Source organism: Aedes albopictus, chromosome 2, assembly GCF_035046485.1.
Source record: "Aedes albopictus strain Foshan chromosome 2, AalbF5, whole genome shotgun sequence".
NCBI classification, from domain to species: Eukaryota; Metazoa; Arthropoda; class Insecta; order Diptera; family Culicidae; genus Aedes; species Aedes albopictus.
The window spans coordinates 290,139,403-290,159,151 of record NC_085137.1 but is presented as its reverse complement, the minus strand read 5'-3'; positions in this window follow the sequence as shown (position 1 = coordinate 290,159,151).

Here is a 19,749-nt window from a genome sequence, read left to right as displayed (position 1 = left end):
GGATTGATCAGAACAGCAGCAAGTGCCATGGATTTTTGGAATAGTTTGAAGCAGTACCACGAGAAGGTGACAGTTACATCCCGAGTGTCCTTGTTGAAACGGTTGTGCAATTTGAATCTGCTGGAAGATGGTGATCTCGAGTGTCAGCTGTTTGAGATAGAAGAACTATTTGATCGTCTAACGCAAGCTGGGCAGGAGCTGTCAGATTCGTTGAAAGTGGCGATGATACTGAGAAGCCTTCCAGATTCGTATGCTGGACTCGTGACTGCTCTCGAGAGTAGACCGGATGCGGATCTCACGCTAGTGTTGGTTAAGTCGAAGCTTCTCGACGAGTTCGAACGTCGGAAGGAGCGATCAGTGAATAGTGACCATTTAAACAGTGAACTGAAGGCGCTGAAAAGTTTCAGCAATCGGAATCCATCCAATTGGAGATGTTTTTATTGCAAAGAAAAGGGGCATGTGAAGCGTGATTGTCCGGTTCTGCAAAAGAAAAACGAAGAAGAAAGTGGGAAGAAGAAGAGCGAACTGTCGACCGCAAAACAAGCTGCAGTGCAGGACAGAAGTGCCGTTTTGTTTTTAACGAATGGTGTCCGGTGGTCGAGCGGATGGGTCATAGACAGTGGTGCGAGTGCCCATATGTGTGGTGATAAGCGATGCTTTGTAACAATTGATGACGATGATGTTTGCGACGTAGTTTTGGCGGATGGAGAATGTGTGAAATCAGCTGGATGTGGAACAGTGAAGTTGAATGGCGTGAACGGATGCGGAGGAGCGGTTGACGTCACTCTGGAGAAAGTGTTGTATGTCCCGGCGCTGAAAAGTGGCCTGATATCCGTTAAAGTGCTGACGTCGAAGGGGTTCGTGGTGTTGTTCCGGAGAAACGATTGCGACATCGTGTCTGCAGCTGGAGATGTTATAGTGAAGGGAGATCGCCAAGGCAGTTTATACCAACTGAGGACGGCCGAGCTTGCGCTGAAAGCAGTTGGAGGCTACAAACGGAAACGTCGGCGACACCGAAAATTTCAACATCGAGCCTCGATAGCGGTGAGTGAACATTTTGTTGGACATTCTTCTGAAGGAGCGCTGGTGAAGAATGGCGATAGCCAGTTGCGTGGAACCTGCACGAAAGGAAGCAAAATACCTCGACATGCCAAGCTGGAAGAAGTTAGCCGCCAGGAGGAGGTGGCTGTACAGCGAGAAGAATCGTCGGTGACTGTGAAGCCCACAGAAAGCATGGTGTTAAGTGATCCGGATGATGGCCAAGATGATCAAGGTGAGCCCGAACAGTTCTTTGATGCAAGTTGGTCGTTTGCAGAGGATCCACCAAGGGACGAGGAGGAGTCACAAGAAGATGCAAGCGGTATTACAATGTAGACTGTGAAGGAATCAGATGGAAGCGGTGAAGCAGTGAAAAGTATTTATGCCGATACTTTGCCAAGGATAGACAACATCGTGACTGTTACGTCTGAAGAAGAAGAGCAACATCGTTTCTGGAGAGCTGTATGGGTTCATCGAAGGTTAAGGGCCAACCGTTGAGGAGGAGTGTTGGCGGAAATGCAACGGTGGTCCAGTATTTCGACCTTATTGCCGAACCCCCTCTAGTCGACCTATTCGCCGACACCATGGTGCGCATTTTGACGTTCCGTTTTGTGCGCCTCTAAAGACATGACAACAGTAATAGTATTAGTAGTAAACCAAAGCTTTTATTTACAAATGATTATAGTTTTTCAATATACGTTTTACGATTTGTGTACGGCACGCTCGAGTTTTTCTCTCGCGGTAATAATCCGAGTTTCACGGTAGTTTATTCGCGTTTCAACGTGATTCCGCTGCGTACCTGTCCGCTTCGTTCAACACAAACAGTGTTGATCGAGGTGTTGATTGGTCTTGTCGGTCTTCCTCTTCAACCAAGTAAACGTTGGCTCTCGACAAAGCATCCGCATGCTGCATTCTAGTTCCAGGCCGGTGGACAATTTCGAAATCGAACTGTTCTATGAACATAGACCACCGTGCGATCTTCGAATTAACTTCACGTTTCTCCAAGGTATGTTTCAACGAATTACAGTCAGTTACTATCTTGAACCGCAAACCAAAAAGATAAGTTCGGAAACGTTGCAGACAATACACGATAGCGAGCGTCTCCAATTCGAAGCTATGGAGCTTCGATTCCGTAGGGGAAGATTTTCTACTGTGGTACATTACCGGATGCATAAGACCATCATCCGCTTGCCGTTGTAGAAGGACACCTCCGAAACCCGACGAACACGCATCCGTGTGGAGTTCTGTTTCCGCGGTAGGTGAATAAATTCGTAGCACTGGTTTTGATATTAACGCGTCCTTCAAGTTTTCAACAGCCTGGATATGCTCAGCAGTCATAATGAAATCCTTCTCTTCCTTAAGCAGTTCATACAACATACCCGCTTGAACATTGAAGCCTTTAATAAACTTCCTGAAATAATTCACTAATCCTAGAAACCGCTGAAGGCTTTTCCGATTGCTAGGAATAGGGAAATCACGTATAGACTGCACGTGCCTGTCGCTCGGTTGAATTTGATTGAACTGAACATTATATCCCAAATGTTCAACCTTTGTCTTGACAAACTGACATTTAGAAAGTTGCAACTCCAAATGGTTATCGGAAAGAGTCTCCAAAACTCTCTTCAGGGTTTGAAAGTGTTCATCGATAGACTTAGACGCAATCAACATGTCGTCAATAAAAACAATAACACTACCATCGCGAATAAAGGGGTCCAAAACTTTAGTAATAAACTTAACGAAAATCGCGGGGGAGTTCGCATATCCGAATGGAAGGCGGTTAAATTCGTATTGACCACTATCTGTAACGAACGAAGTATACTTCTTACTATCCTCTGTCAGTTCAACATGGTAGAACCCATTCTTCAAGTCCAACGACGTGAAATAACGCTTCCCTTGTAGCCGCATGATCTGGTCTTCGATGATAGGCATCGGGAAATGATTTCTTTCCACGATTCGGTTCAGAGGTCGGTAATTTACGCACATTCTTAAGGAATTGTTCTTCTTTCTGGTCAACACTACCGTTGAGGTATACGGCGATTCACTTTCCCGAATTATCCCTTGTTCCAACAAACTACCAACCATCTTATCAAGTTCACCTTTCTCCCAAACACTGAGTCGCTGAGGAGTTGCAGTAAATATCTTATCTTCCTTCAATCGTATCTCAGCCTGATACCTTACCAAAGGTTTGTCAGGACGAGGTCTGTTGAAATAACTGTTTCCCAATAATTCCTCCAGTTTAACCGACAAACATCGAGTCTCACCACTGTCCCCTACATCAAGACTCATACCACTATGGTCTATCAGGTACGATTCGTCGAAGTCTCCGAACATGGACCAATCATGACTGTGCGTATCACCAAGAGGGAAGTGCAGATATTGTATGCGATTGTCTCTCAGAAAGCTCCTACCTAAAAGCATATCTACCTGCATCGTGTCGTCAGCAACAACCAAAAAGCTTACTGTCATTTCTTTGTCTCTTATGCGTAAGATTGTTCCTAACTTGCCTAGTACTTCAACTTTTGAATTGTTCATACCTACAACCTCCTGAACATTTTCGCGTAGAGTGATAGCAGCCGATAACAGTTTACGTTTTATTAAATTCACATAACTACCTGTGTCGACCAGCGCCATGGTACGGAAACGTTCGCCAGCTGCTTCAACGTCCACTTCGACCAAAGAGGATCCATCCATCTCGAGAACATCATCGCCGCCGAAAACCGCGTTGACTGAGTTGCGCCCCACGGTTCTAGTTGGAATCTGGTTCGTCTCAAACTGTTTCGATGAATTCGTCACCACCGTGCACTTTTCCGCCGTGTGTCCCACCTTCATGCACTTGCTGCATCGTTCACGGCGCTGCGGTTTGGGGCAATCAATTGACCTGTGCCCCGTTTCACGACAGTTGAAACAGACAGTTTCACCGCCAGAAAAACTCGCTCCTGATCCCGTCATCGTCGTCTTGGAGATCCGCAGCGTAGCTGATGAATTTCGAGCAGAAATCATGCTTAGGTTTGATGAAATCCACTTGATATGTTGCAGCAGGTCGAGTGTCGAAACATATTGTCGTGCCAACAGACTCGGATAAACTGGGTCGTTTCGAAGTCCCTTAATAATGTACTTGAGAGTAGCCGAAGTACTAAAATCTCCTTGCTGCGCTAGAGCATCCACGCGATAGACGAACGATTCGTACGATTCATCCCTTTCCTTTCGCATCTCTTCGAGCTGTCGGTGAATGTCCGCCTCGTCAAAAGTCTCCGGGAATGCTGCTTGAATTGCGTCCAGTTGAATATTTTTTCTTCGTATCGCCGGTACCAACTGGCTGCCGCTCCGCTGAGTCGTGTTGTTCCATACAGTAGGCACATCTGCTCCGTCCATCCGTACAGGATTCGAAAATGATCAATTCGCCGCAACCATTTGGCAACACCGTCTCCTTCCGAAAATTCTGGAATTAGTCTTCCAAGGTCGTGTGGGTGCGGTGCAAAAGTATGGGTTTGCGTCACTTGTTGCACACATACATCCGCCTCTCGCTTCATTGCCGTCGATGGTTTATCGTCATCCACCACTGCTCTCACGTCGAAAAACGTCGCCTCTTCTTCTTCTTCCATGTTACCTCCGCGTTTGGCTGTCTGGCTCCGGGTCACCGGCATCGTGTTGAAAGTTCCGGATATCGTCGTCCTCCCAGAGCGTCGGAGTCACCGTCACCGAAACTAACTTTTCACTGCCGGTCGGATCCCACTTCTGAAACTGTAAGCAGGAGTCCGGGTACACACTAAGATCAGCTCGGTATTTTTCCCATCTTTTTACTGAGTTCTCAACAGCAGATTTAACTCGGTACGCTCGGTTATTTATTTTGCGGATATTCTGTAAATGAGTTACCGAGCTCAGCTCACAAACTGTCAAAAGTTACTGAAGCACGGTAAATATCGTTACTGGTGAACGGTAAATACGATTACCGAGTGTACCGAAATAAATCTGCTGTTGAAAACTCAGTAAAAACACAGAGAACAGACATCCAGGCAAGAACAAATTTCATTCAGAAAGTTGTGTAAGGATTTGAATCTTCACTTGAGTAAGGTTGCAAACCAATACACGATGACAACACTAACGCCACCAAACACCATATTGCCACAGTCAGTGGTGAATTGAAACATTTCAAGTGGTGAATTCAATTAGTATGGGAAATTAATCGATTGCAGCGCCACGCTATTGCCACTTGTGTTGCTGATTTCAAATGGCCGTTAAATTCCTTACACAGTTTTGGAACTGGACTTGGATGTCTGTTCTCTGTGGTAAAAAGATGGAAAAAATACTGAACTCAGTGAAAAAATTACTGAGCTGGAACATCTGAATCTTAGTGTGTAGGTGAAAAGAAACGCAGTGTCTTCACAAGAGATCGCTTTATTCTGTTCTTCTCCCGATCAGCGCCTAACTCGAACTGAACTGCCGTTACACTCTCAAAATGAATCCTGCCACTGTCTGATTATAATAGGGTAGTTCATATTCAATAGGGTGGATTGAAATTTCCTTTTTCTCTAAAAGCTTAAGGGTAGTACGCACCTGATAAGTACTGTGGAAAAAGATAGGCCAAGGAACGGTCAAGAAATGATTTCGCTGTTAAAATTTCTTGAGCGGTGCGCTGCTGGAAAGAAATGAAAATTGGTGTAACGCTCGTAACGCCTGCCGGGCAAATCAAATGGAGCTGTCACTTTTCCTTGCGGAAAAATATTCCGTTCAATTATTCCTCAAGGAAAAGTGACATTTCTTCCCATACTAATCAGATGTAAAAATTCCTTTGGTAATTAGAGGGATTTTTTCCGGAGTGCTTTTTTTACCAGGTGCGTACTAGACTTTACAAGTGAAATTAGAGTCGTCGAGAAAATTTCTTAACCGTTATGTGTCCGACAATTTTTTTGCTTTTTTCTACACCGTGCTTTTTAAATGGGTGCTGGGTACCCGGGTACCCTGTCGGCCACATAAGGGTTAATATTGTGGATTTGGAAGAAAACCGAAGAATGAGCATCGCACGCATACCAGGAACCTGAATATTATCGAACTCGCATGAACCTAAAATCTTTTTTCATTGGGTTTCAGCTTATGATCTAACCTTTCAGAAAAGCCTTTGTTCAAAATATTCTATCGGTGAAAATTGAAATAAATCAAGTTTGAAGATTTTCTATCAAATGAGGTATATTCAGAGCATAATTTTGTTGATCATCCCGAACTGCAAACAACAAGGCATCGTGCGTGACCTGTCACATACCCGATGGTCTCTTCCTAGTTTTATAAACATTATATTCACTTGTCATTTCTCCGGCATCTGTGTTATATAATCAGCCCAAGGGGGTCTGCCGTGGTTAATAAGCTCATTGTTTTTTGTGGGCTTCGTGGTCATGCGGTTAGTGGAGTTAAACGTTTAGGTGTATATGTAGTAATTCATAGAGTAAGACTCTGAAGAAACTTTTCGTGGAAACAAAAATTCTTAACTAGCTTCTGTGTGTTGTCTGTTATATGGTGATTATATGGTGGTATTCAGTCTGTTCAGCGTATGCCAGAAGACGGTGTGGAATGCCAAAAAAAAAGAATTTAGGTTCATGCAAATTTGATAATACTTAGGTTCCTGGTAAGCGTTTCTTTACGTTTCGGCAATGTTTCTTGTCATCTTCAAAGGAAAAATCTTTGTTCGTTCTGTGTCTGTTGAACTAATCAAATGATTTGTTGAAAGAGTTTGTTGACTGCTTAGCCGAAAAATTCAACATTCAGTGCATCCAAAGAGTCGAACACTCAAACTGCCAGTTATACGATAGTTTATCAAAGCCTCCTCCAGAATCCCAAGGTTAATTACTTGGCGATTTACAATTGATTGTTTCTTATCTTCGCCGACTTGTCGGTCCTCGGATCGGACCTTCTTCAGTGCTCGATAATAATAAACTGGTCAATTTATAAAAACTTTCAAAAAATTTTACTTGGGGATGTTAGCACCACCGCATGTTAAAACCCCATATTGGGAATTCATATTGTGTGTAACATCTTGATTCTATTTCGCACCATGATCATATGTTATACCATCATTGTAGTGACCTAACCCCCCTAGGCAAGATCCCTGCACACGCTAGTGCAAGGAATTCCTCCGTCAAAAATGTGTAGATGAAGCACTTTCACTCAGCGTCCTTCACTAGTATGAGTACGTCTGATGCAGCCCGCGCCAGCTCTCAGCTACATGAGCTCAGCATATCGCCTGCAAGACCTCCAAGTACTCAGTAGCAAAAAAAAACCGAGCCGAATTTTCCTCCCAAAATCCGTCAAGTTCAATCTTTTGTAACTTTGGCAATTATCAATATTTTTGACTGAAAATTGCACCACTTCATCATCAGTTTATACTGACAATCTATGGTCAAAATTTCAAATTAATAGAAATTTCATATTTTGAATTATGATGAAAGTTATGTGTCCAATTATAGGATCCAATTTTCATCCAGTGTACCTTATTGTAAGCAAGTTGGCGGGCATCAGTTGGTAACGCATTATAATATATAGTAACGCGTGTAACATCACTTGTTTGCTTACAATAAAGTTTTTACAGTAGCCAACATTTGAAATTCATGCACAAAACTTAAGTTGACAATTATAGCTCGGATACTTATTCAAAACGACGTATCAACATAGGATTTGCGTGTATTATACGTCGTTTTGAAAAAGCATCCGAGAATTGTCTATTCATTGACATATGTTTGTAACGGATTACGCGTAATACACTATGTGTTACGAGTGGGATGTCATATCATAAATAACTAATATGTATACGGAAATTTAAGTAAACGCGTCATACAATATTAATTGTTAATTAAAAACTTAGAACTTAACATGGAATGGAACGAATTGACGTCAGCTTTACTGCTGCATCGGTGCTTCATTATGGTCAATACGGAGTGAAAACTGTGAGCATCCAAATAAGTACTTCAACTTTGACGATGGTTGTGGCCCAAATCACTGGATTACAATTATTCAAATATCAAATGACTTTTTGAACGATCGATTGCTCCTTATCAATTGCTTCCAAATAAAAGGACGATACAGATGATGTCACAAGTTGACGTCCAAAATTGAAGTTTACATTGATAAATAGCGTGCCTCGTCTTCTGGTATACTGTGTGCCTCACCACGCACACATTGCTGCTCTCGTTAATGCTTCTTAGTTGTTTTCCACCCAATTGTTAGCAGGACGATGACATAACTAAACCAAACCACGTAAATAAAGCCTGATAGAAAAAGCTGCGATATTGCGGTAGGAGTACAGAAGATGTCTGGTGTGGAAATCATACCGGCGAATGTTCATGTTACTTAAAATATTAAACAAATATGGCAATTCACACCGTCTTAGGCCAGATGCTGAACAGACTGAATATTACTATCATCGTATAACCGACATCACACAGAAGCTAGTTAGGATTTTTTCGTTTCACGAAAAAAATCCGAGTCTCACTCCATGACTTACTACATATACACCACCACTAACCGCATGACCACGAAGCCCACAAAATAGAAAAAAATGTACTAATTAACCACGGCAGACCCCCTTAGGCTGATCATATAACACAGATGCCGGAGAAATGACAAGTGAATATAATGTTTAAAAAACTAAGGAAAAGACCATCGGGTATGTGATAGGTCACGCACGATGCCTTGTTGTTTGCAGTTCGGGATGATCAACAAAATTATGCTCTGAATATACCTCATTTGATAGAAAATCTTCAAACTTGATTTATTTCAATTTTCACCGATAGAATATTTTGAACAAAGGCTTTTCTGAAAGGTTAGATCATAAGCTGAAACCCAATGAAAAAAGATTTTAGGTTCATGCAAGTTCGATAATATTCAGGTTCCTGGTATGCGTGCATCGCTCAAACTTCACTGATCACTGCATTACTAGCGAACTTAAGGTGAGATGAGACGACTCACCATGGTACTCAGAAACATTTTTTCGCTGTGAAAATAAAACCCAATTTCACACAAAATACTGGATTTGCTAAATTATTGTACCCGTGCGCTTACTAATTTTTAGTAAGTAAACACTTTCTAGTTTGCGTTTTTGCAAAAAAAAAATAAAAAAATACCGAAATAATTTGTCCTATTAACAGCGGCTAGCGTACGGTTTCACCTTAACCACCAGCACCAAATGCTCACTCTCGCAAAATTTGGCGCGCTCGCACTGACAGACCCCCAGCTAGGATAAAGTATACACGGTTGTTTGTGAAAACCCATCGATGGGTAAAAAAACACCCATTTTCAAATACCTTGCATGTCTGTCAAAACATGGGTAAAATCGATTATACAAAAAGAGTAAAAAAATACCCATGTTTCTGAACCGACCTTCTTCCCATTAATGGGTGAAAAATAGTTATAAAAGTTTCATCGCGACCTCGTTTGCAGACTTCAGTTCTTGCTTCAATTTGTCTATTTAGAAGTAAGTTATTACTATTTATTTGTTTGCCCCTGTTGACGAATCATATTCCGGAGAAAAATGCAGTGGAATTCATATGACTAGTAAGTAACCCATCAATGAATTCAATGTTCAGTATTTTGCACTTCCAATTTTTGTGAATTCTAGGTTATGGCTTGAGTTGCTCCGCATCACGGGTATCATTTACTGCAAGATTATTTTCGCTAGTAGTAACGTGAATGCAATTAATAATGAAATGTATTTTTACAAATAATGTTTTGCCAATAAAAATGAACGGATACCCATATATTCTTTTTAGTTTACTTCAATAGAATAATTGAGAAATGTTTATTATTATCAATCATTTATCAACCTCAAAATGGGTATTTATTCACCCATTTTCCAACGCGAGCCTCCTTCGCAAGATGGGTAAAAAATTACCCATCGTTTGACATAAACTGCATTTACCCATTAATGGGTAAACGGCATTTACCCATTAAATGGGTGGAGGCACTTCTACAGAAAATGGGTGTTTTTTCACCCATTAATGGGGTTTCTCAAACGACCGTGTACACGGTTGTTTGAGAAAACCCATCGATGGGTAAAAAAATACTCATTTTTGAAAAGCATGCAGATCTGTCAAAACATGGGTGAAATCAAGAAAATAAAAAGAGTAAAAAAATACTCATTTAAAGGATCCGATCTTCTACCCATTAATGGGTGGAAAGGCAGTTGAAAACGTTGGCAAAGTCGAAAAGTTCTTCTCTGTTCAAAAGTGAACTATTTTGCTGCCCCCGCTTGCTCAAGGTTTCCTGCATCAGTTCAAAGATTCTAGCGCCGTATATATTTCATACAAAAGGTTAGTAACGCACATTATTCAATACTATCGTCGTTGTCAATATTTCATCTCGTATTTCATGCACCGACAAACCGACGTGCCAGCTCATACAACTTTTCCAATTTTTCTTGGCAAATAAGTTCTCCTTTTAATCACTAGCTCCATCTGCGCGATGATTTACACAGCTTCCTCTTCATGTGTGCGTGCGCACAGGAGCTTTACCTTGTCAAATTATTTTACACATTTTGAAGTAATAACCTGCATTTAATGTTTAGCGCATTAAGAAGACATTTCGTTATGAACGTTAAAAAGAAATTTCATCCGCTGAAAGTTTTTATGTTTGGGAGTTTTTATTTGGGGTTCATAGACTATTTTGCTTCATATCGAAGGATTTCTTTTAATAGCTCCATTGCATGGTTGATTGTATCTTCTATTGGTTAGATAGAAATAAGAGTGCATGTGATGTTTATACATTGATCAGCTGGAAATTTTCGTGCTGTTTTATGACGTCTTCTTCAAGGTTTCTTTTGTCAAAAGACGAAAATGACAGTATGAGTTACGATTTTTAAACGGTTTGAGGTTTAAATTTCTTGCCAATCTTGGAAACAGAGTGTCACGTCGGTTTGTCGGTGTTTCATGTACAAATTCTCGGCGATTTTAAGGTTACATTTTGGAATACACCGCCAGGACACCGCCAGAACGCGTTCAGCTTCCGGATTCCAATTCAATGATGATTTTCAGCAGTAATTATAACTAATATATTATACAATGGCAGGTAAATGTATTATTTTTAAAATAAAGCGTAATAGGAATGACTAATCTTAGTTTGTTTTATTTGAATATGTACAATTGAAATTTCCACCTGAAAACATCTTCCTCAAAATGGGTATTTTTTCACACATTTTACGGTGCCGTCGCTTTTTCAAAATGGGTAAAAATTTACCCATCGCTTGACATAAACTGTGTTTACCCGTTAATGGGTAAACAGCCTTTACCCATTAAATGGGGAGAGGCACTTCTAGCGAAAATGGGTGTTTTTTCACCCATTAATGGGTTTTCACAAACGACCGTGTAGACACTATACACGGTCGTTTGAGAAACCCCATTAACCCTTTATAAGGCCGAGAAAACTAGAAGAGTAATCAACGCATACTATTATAGAAATGATTATACGCATGATTACATGTACAAAACAATTTTTGTTTGAAAGAAACTCTCAAAAATCTAGGTGGCAATATAGTTGCCACTGCCCGTTCACCCCAAAAACGCTGGTGGCAATATAGTTGCCACTGCCCGTTTACCACAAAAACGAGCTTTTGAGGTGGCAATATAGTTGCCGCTGCCCGTTTAGGCCACCAGCGCTGGTGGCAATATTCTTGCCACTGCCCGTTTAGGGTACTTTTCTTCTTTTGACTTCGACAAAAAGCCGGAAAACAGATCTTAGAGTGGATTAGGGCTTAACCCATAATTTAAACTGTGTAGTTCAGCTCATATCAACCCATAATTTGATTATTTCTTAAAATATTTACCAAATGTATAGTTTTACAATAAGTTTGAGCTAGTTTTCTTCACGCGGTCAAATTTTGCCATTTTTTGAGACTACAAATGGCTCCCAAATTATTGTTTAAGCTTTGTTTAGTACCAAAAAAAAATACCAGGCGTTGTTAGTAATCCTAATTTTGAATAAACCAAAAAAGAAGTTCGAAACAAATTGTTATAAAACAGAAAAAAATAAAAACAGTAGGTGGCAATATAGTTGCCACTGCCTTATAAAGGGTTAATGGGTGAAAAAACACCCATTTTCTGTAGAAGTGCCTCCACCCATTTAATGGGTAAATGCCGTTTACCCATTAATGGGTAAATGCAGTTTATGTCAAACGATGGGTAATTTTTTACCCATCTTGCGAAGGAGGCTCGCGTTGGAAAATGGGTGAATAAATACCCATTTTGAGGTTGATAAATGATTGATAATAATAAACATTTCTCAATTATTCTATTGAAGTAAACTAAAAAGAATATATGGGTATCCGTTCATTTTTATTGGCAAAACATTATTTGTAAAAATACATTTCATTATTAATTGCATTCACGTTACTACTAGCGAAAATAATCTTGCAGTAAATGATACCCGTGATGCGGAGCAACTCAAGCCATAACCTAGAATTCACAAAAATTGGAAGTGCAAAATACTGAACATTGAATTCATTGATGGGTTACTTACTAGTCATATGAATTCCACTGCATTTTTCTCCGGAATATGATTCGTCAACAGGGGCAAACAAATAAATAGTAATAACTTACTTCTAAATAGACAAATTGAAGCAAGAACTGAAGTCTGCAAACGAGGTCGCGATGAAACTTTTATAACTATTTTTCACCCATTAATGGGAAGAAGGTCGGTTCAGAAACATGGGTATTTTTTTACTCTTTTTGTATAATCGATTTTACCCATGTTTTGACAGACATGCAAGGTATTTGAAAATGGGTGTTTTTTTACCCATCGATGGGTTTTCACAAACAACCGTGTAGATTCCATACACGCTAAGGTCAGTTTACCTATTTTTCTAAAATATGGGTAAGTTTTACTCAAATTTGCGTAAACTTTACGCAAATATGGGTAAATTCAACTCATATATTGGAAAAGTGCACATTCGCATTTATGGGTAATATTTACCCATATTTGGGTTACAATTACTCATATTTAGGTACACATTACCCATATTTGAGTCTTGTTTACCTATATTTGAGTATCATTTAAGCATATTTGCGGTTGTGCACTTTTTGGAAAAAGGTAAACTGACCTTAGCGTGTAGACTCGCGGAGACATGGTTGAGGAATACGATTTCAGTGTGTTTTGCCGTGAATTTAGAGTGTACCGAGCGAATATGACGTCACGCAATCCATTGTTGCTATTGAAATCGAGACGTCATGCTCGTTTGGCTACACGAACTGACAGTTCATTTGGCTACAGTTGTCTTCGCCTCCGCGAGTCTATGGAATCTATAGTGTCTATAGGATAAAGTCGTGATTGTCGACACCACGTCGGACTGAAAACGAAAACATTAGGGATGCGTGTCGGGTCGGATGAGGAATGACAGAAAGTTCGCTGAAAACTTCGCTTCGCTAGTCGAACTGGCGAACTCCGATTTGGTGCTGCGAGGTCAATAAATCCGATGAGTTTGACGATTTTGCCTAATTGGCTTCTTTAACGATGTTGAGATAATTCAGGAGATAATTTGATATTCTGAATCTGCATGTCAAACTGAGCTAAAATCAAGGCGCCAGGCCTCATCGCATCTTGATACCTCATCGGATATTGGATGGTACCGCATCTTGGTCTCCTCGCTTCCCGAACCACCGCCAGGGCGTCCCTGGGCCCATAACCTGTTGGAAATACAGGTTGGAAAACAGGCGAGGCTTTGTTCTCCAAACCCAGGCACTGACTGATATCGCTACCAGCGCAGTGCCTCTCCTTTATTCAATCTAGGTATAACTTATTTACAATTTATTTCCATTTACTTACCAGTTGATACCTAGCTCTCCACTGAGCTGTGTGATGCACCTCCAAGGATGTACCTACCGTTCAACAAAGGACTCGTACGTCAGACCGACGAGTGAATTTTACCCATTTTCCTGAAAAACATTAATTTGAAAAAAGGGTAAAATATACACTGTTTTCGTATTTGATTTACTCCCGAATTTTAATAATTTGACTTATTTATATTGGTAAAGAAATCAACGATTAATATTAATGAAATCTTTAGAAAACTTTATATTTATTATTGAGTTAGTAAATATGTATCTATAAAACTGTTCATAAATAATAAATCGCACAATTTTCCGCGAGCTGGGGACTCAGCATCAGGGTGTTCAGGTGGCAAGAAAAAACCTTCTCCAACAATCCAGTGGGAAAAATACCTTACACTGTAAATCTTGATTGCTGTTATTCAGCAAATTTTGCTGATTTTTTTTGTGCTGATTGCGTTCAGCAATACGAATTTACCGAGTATCAGCAACAATTTTTCAACTTGCTGAACCATACAGCAATTTTGACAGTTGATCAGCAACGGTGTGCTGAAATTCAGCAATTTTTTTGCTGAAACTCAGCAATTTATTTTGCTGATTTTTTTTGTGCTGGAAGCATTTCAAAAAATTTGGTGTGTAGGATCCGGATCATTAGCTTCTCCTTCTCCAGTGGTTCTGATAATAGTCTCGACCGAACTGGCCACAGTCTCACGCAGGGGCACCATTTTATGTTTTAACGGTGCCATGTCCCTCATTAGAAATTCCTCCGTGTATGGCCAAGATGATATAGCGGAAGTAATCTGAAATCAATTTATAATAATAAATGACAAAAGATATAATGTTTTGCTTACCTACATATTATATTTCGATCTCGATTTCAATATATGGTCCCTTCTCGTCGATATCCCGCTTCTCAACTAAATTAAATCAGCCATCACTATTTTCACCCATAAATGAGAAAGTAGGCGAAACTTGAAAACGAGTAAAAGATACCCTTTCTTGAAAATTTCAAAATACTCTTTATTTTGACAGCTCCATATTACAACAAAAAGAGAGTACTTTTTACTCCCTAAAGGGTAATGCCGGGTTCGCAGTGCATATAAGGATAATAGCTCGGGCCTAAGACCAAGCCCACCCGTGGGCTTCATACTACACACGCAACAGCACGTCGTTAACGATTTTTAATTTCGTTATCAACCCATTTTCGCGCCAGTCGTTCGTTTCCATGTGAGTAAAATAATGATCGGTCGCCTTTGCGCACCGGTGGTCTCTATTCTCTCCGTACCATCGGTTTTTTGCACTTCTGTAAATCATCGCAATATGTTGTGTATTTCTATGGTGTTATTGCAAATCTTATTCAGTATAATAATTTGGGCTCATATTTTGAAAGAAGGGGTTTTGGATAAGACTGAAAACTGTTAGTAAAAATTGAATTCAAATAATAATTCCCTTGGAGATTTGTACCAGTTTTGGTGCGTTTAAAGATATCATTTTCTCAATAATTTATGATTGTATTTAATCCCGGAATTCAAGCAATCTTTTTTTAAATTATATGTTTGTTTCTTACTGTATGACTTGTAGGTTGAATTTTTATCTAAAATAATATCCATCTCTTTAATATTCATGTTGCCTTTCTCGCAACAAATTTATCTGAATTTGAGATTATGAGCATCTTTTTGAATAATTAGGTTTATTGAATAATTACATCCCTTGCATTTCCAACACATTTATAACGTAGTTGTCTCTTTTACAACTTCGCGTAGGTCAAGATTCTTGAATCCTGGTCATAGTACAAGCTGTCTTCTAACAGACTGCGATAAGCACGGGGGTGCTACGGTGATCTGATTTTGTTGCCGCTTATCATGCGCAACCAGTGCTCACTAATACCAACATTCACTCAATACAGCAGCGGGAGAAAATAAGGAAAAACGCACTTTGGCGCACACAGTTTGCGAAAAGAGGTGTTGTTTGTATTTTCACAAGCAATTCCCACGCTCTGTAGGAACTTTACCTAAACATCGACACTCTGAAATTGAAAATTATCAATTAATGCCGCTTTTTCATGATCAACACTTTTATGAGATCTAATGTATTGTAAGCGTTTTGCACCGATATCCCTCGTAAAAGGTAAACATTCAAATTTCACGACAGTGTTGGTGAATATTTATGCTCCACGTAAGGAGGCACAATTCAACCTGTCAAACTCCATAGTGAAAAAAAGGTAGCCGTCCCCTTGGCGATAAGTTTGCGCAACCTTTTTTCATTAACGTGTATTTTAACATCAGCTAATTGGCTTCTTTAGCGGTGTTGAGATAATTTCAGATTCTGAATCTGCATGCGAAACTGAGCCGAAATCCAAATTTTCATGAATTTTGGTGCCCGGGAACCTATTTAAAAATCAATTTGAAGTTTGTATGGGAGCGATTTGTCGAATCACCCCTCGTCGCATTTTGTACTGGGTGGAGCTGTCAAACAGTTACCCAGCTGTCAAAAGGTGATTTCAAAAAATCTCGTTGAAATTGATTTTAGGTATCAAAATAAAGTCCTAAAAATCTGAAAAAAATCATAGTGGCTCAGAAAAAGGTGCTCTTTCGTATAAAATCAAAAAATCGATACATTTTTCTTAATTTAAAAACCCAATTCTATACTCAGTCACAACCTTTTGGTTACAAAGCATCACTCGCAAATCTTAATATATATTGCGATCTTTTGGATGCTGGTATATGAATATTTTGTAGGAAGCAGATTCTATGCGCTTGAAGTAGACTGCGTATTTGTCAAAGTACATAATGAGCCCACTCTCCTTTTTGGCAATTCATACAACAATTGTTGTATTTTAACATCCAACGCCTTGCTTTTTCTATAACGAGGAACCTACAATATGGCAGTCCTGCACACCGCCTATTTAAATTGGTGAAACATGGCAGCTCGACTACATTTTTTAAGATTTTTATCGGTATGATTTAGTTTTTACGAACAGAAATAACTGTAGTGTTCCTATGATATCTGAGTTGAGTTAGGTACAGTCAATGCATCTTTGAAAAATCGTAACTACTCTTATCTAATCTCATACATACGCGGAATCACCCTGGAAAGCAATCGTGTTACTTTTCTTGTCAATACTGATGCTTGCAGCATATCAGAGATATGACACATGCATCAAAGCGGCCTGGTCTACTGCGTTGTATTTACGTGCAAAGATGATTCTTCGAAATACTTGGAGTACAGAATATTTTATTTCGGCAAGGTACTTCTCGAATTTACAGGGGAGGAAGGATCCGTGGACGGTGAAGTTACCCATTTCGCACACTTTCTTCCTAATGTCTCGTTTATTTAATTTATATTTTTAAATTTATATTTAATAAACCATCCACTGACGACCAACATTTTCAAAAACAGCAATCAAACCAAAACTCTTTTGCCTTTTTGAAATATACACGACAAAACGAAACGCGAGGCACAGCTCTTTCAAAGCGGAGGATCTCAGCCCGGAAAGTGAAGAAAGAAAACCTTGTGGTCACTTATTACCGTCAAATAGTTTCTTTTCGGGTTAGAAAATACGCACATCGTCTCACCGGAATCTGCGTCGGATGACGATAATTTTGAAACTTGTCGGAACGAACTTCGCGAGTTATTTATTTGGACATTTTTTCTAAATGTGTGAAACAAAGCTTTACTTGCTGCGTAGAAAACCCGGCTCAAACATGTACGTGTTAAAACAGCAAAACTCACTGAATCACTATACATTTCTTCAAATATTAGTTTCGGATATCGGACGAATCAAAAACAAAAGGTGTGATTATGAACAATCGTAACTATTTTTATAAGAAAATCAATACATTTTCATTATGCATGATCCTAAAATTGGCGAAGAAGCGAAAACTTTATTCATAACATGCTTAAGCAAAGCTTGTCAATTTAAACCTATTATTTTTCTGCGTTTGTATTGTCATTCTATCGCAATTCTATGCCAGACAGTTTGTTATGTTATTCGTGTAACGATCTATGATATTAACCGTTATGTGTCCGACAAACTTTTTGCTTTTTTTTACACCGTGCTTTTTAAATGAGCGCTGGGTACCCGGGTACCCTGTCGGCCACATAAGGGTTAATTGATTGAAAATTTCAAATATTTGATGCAAACTAAAATAAATTCCTACCTATACAAAACAAGAAAATCATTCTCTAGAAACTATATAACCTTGCAACAAATCCATACTCATGTTCTTTCGTCTCCTCTTTACGCTACCCAGAGAGCTAAACGCGAGAGAGCGCACGAGCCTACGGATAGAGACCGTACTTTGCGTGTCTCTATATTCTAAGCCCTGCTACGAACCGTACGTAAACTTTTCGCTTTCGAGCCCTACTTAGCAGTGACCGGTGCGGTTCGCTTCTTTGTTCGGGGCTCTACTTAACGTTAAAACGCTTGATTGAGCCCATGAGTGGGCTTGGTCTAAGGCCCTAAACGTAAGGGAACTTTTCCTGGTTAGTCTACGGTCGGCCAATTGCGTTCATTTGGGTTGACGCCTCCTTTTCCAAAGAAGATACAGTCTTACACTATCATAGATGCGTTTCTTGCTTCCATAAACGCATATAGAGGTGGCCCCATTTGCTCGATTAGTTATCGGATTATTTAAAAATGTCTGATACATTTGTATGGGAGCCCTTCTTTCTAGAGGGGGTGGAGTCTTTCCGCCCTCCATTTGAGAGCCAATCCTTAAGTTGAATTTTTCAGTGAAATTATTTTTTAACAAAATGTCAGCTTTATGTTAAGTTAACATACAAATATATTTTAAAAAGATTCGCCTAAACCATGTTTAAAATCGGATGCTTCTCAGCGGAGATATGGGCTTCAAATAAATAGAGTTCTTTTGAGGCGATAACAAAAAGCTTTTCATCGGGAGTGAACTATAGATCGGAATTGTATAGTCCTGTTCAATGAAGAAAGTTGAACATTGTTGAAGTTGCTGTATCCTGCTTCTACCCATTTGTTGACGAATAGGTAAGATCAGGATGCAGTAAGTTCAACAATGTTCAACCTACATCATTGAACAGGACTTATGTTTTCGTTGGCCTTATTCGAAGTGCCCGAGCATGACGACATTGAATTGCCACAATAGTGTGGAGTTTTTCTCGTGGATGAATTATGAATTATCTTAGCGGTTAACATTGGTAGTACCATACTTCCCAATTGTCGTATACTTTTCTACCATGATCGTCGTTTTGACCCATTTGATTCTGTGGTGTCCTGCAGCATCGGAAATGTTGTACCTTGTAGATGCATGTGAGCCTTGCCAAAAGAGTGAGCCAGTAAATATTCGCATCATTTGAGTGAGATGGATTAAGAGTGTTGCTTAGAGAACAACTTGTTGTGACGAGCCAGAGGACAAGAGTTTTACGGTGAGTGAACGGTTCCAGTCGAGCATCGGAGTATTCCGGATGGTTTGGTACAGAAGAGGTGGCCGGAAGGAATCCCACAGTGGCGACAACGATGGGATAAGCTTTTGGTTTGAGGAGAGGTGGTGGAGTATTTTGATTTTGGTCGGTGGATTGATATTGGGTGATCGATTGAGGCTTGTGTGTTCCCGAAGGCAATTAGATGTGGGTGGCTGCAGGTTCATGTTTTGAAACCTGAGGAGAGTGTGCATCATGGAATTTGATTTGCAGAAAAGGAAAACAACAAGGGTTAAATACGATTAGCAGAACAAGACAGTGACAGATTGTTCAAAGTGGCTGGTGCTCTGCCCGGCGTTGCTTTTCGAGAGTGTTGGTGAAAGAGAAGCTGGTGCAAATCACAGCGGTGCTCCCGGAGAGCGTTATTGAAAACTAATATTGGTCCCGGAGACCGAAACGGAATAGCTGGTGCAAAGCACAGCATAGCTCCCGGAGAGCGTTCGAAAAAAGGCTTTGGTTT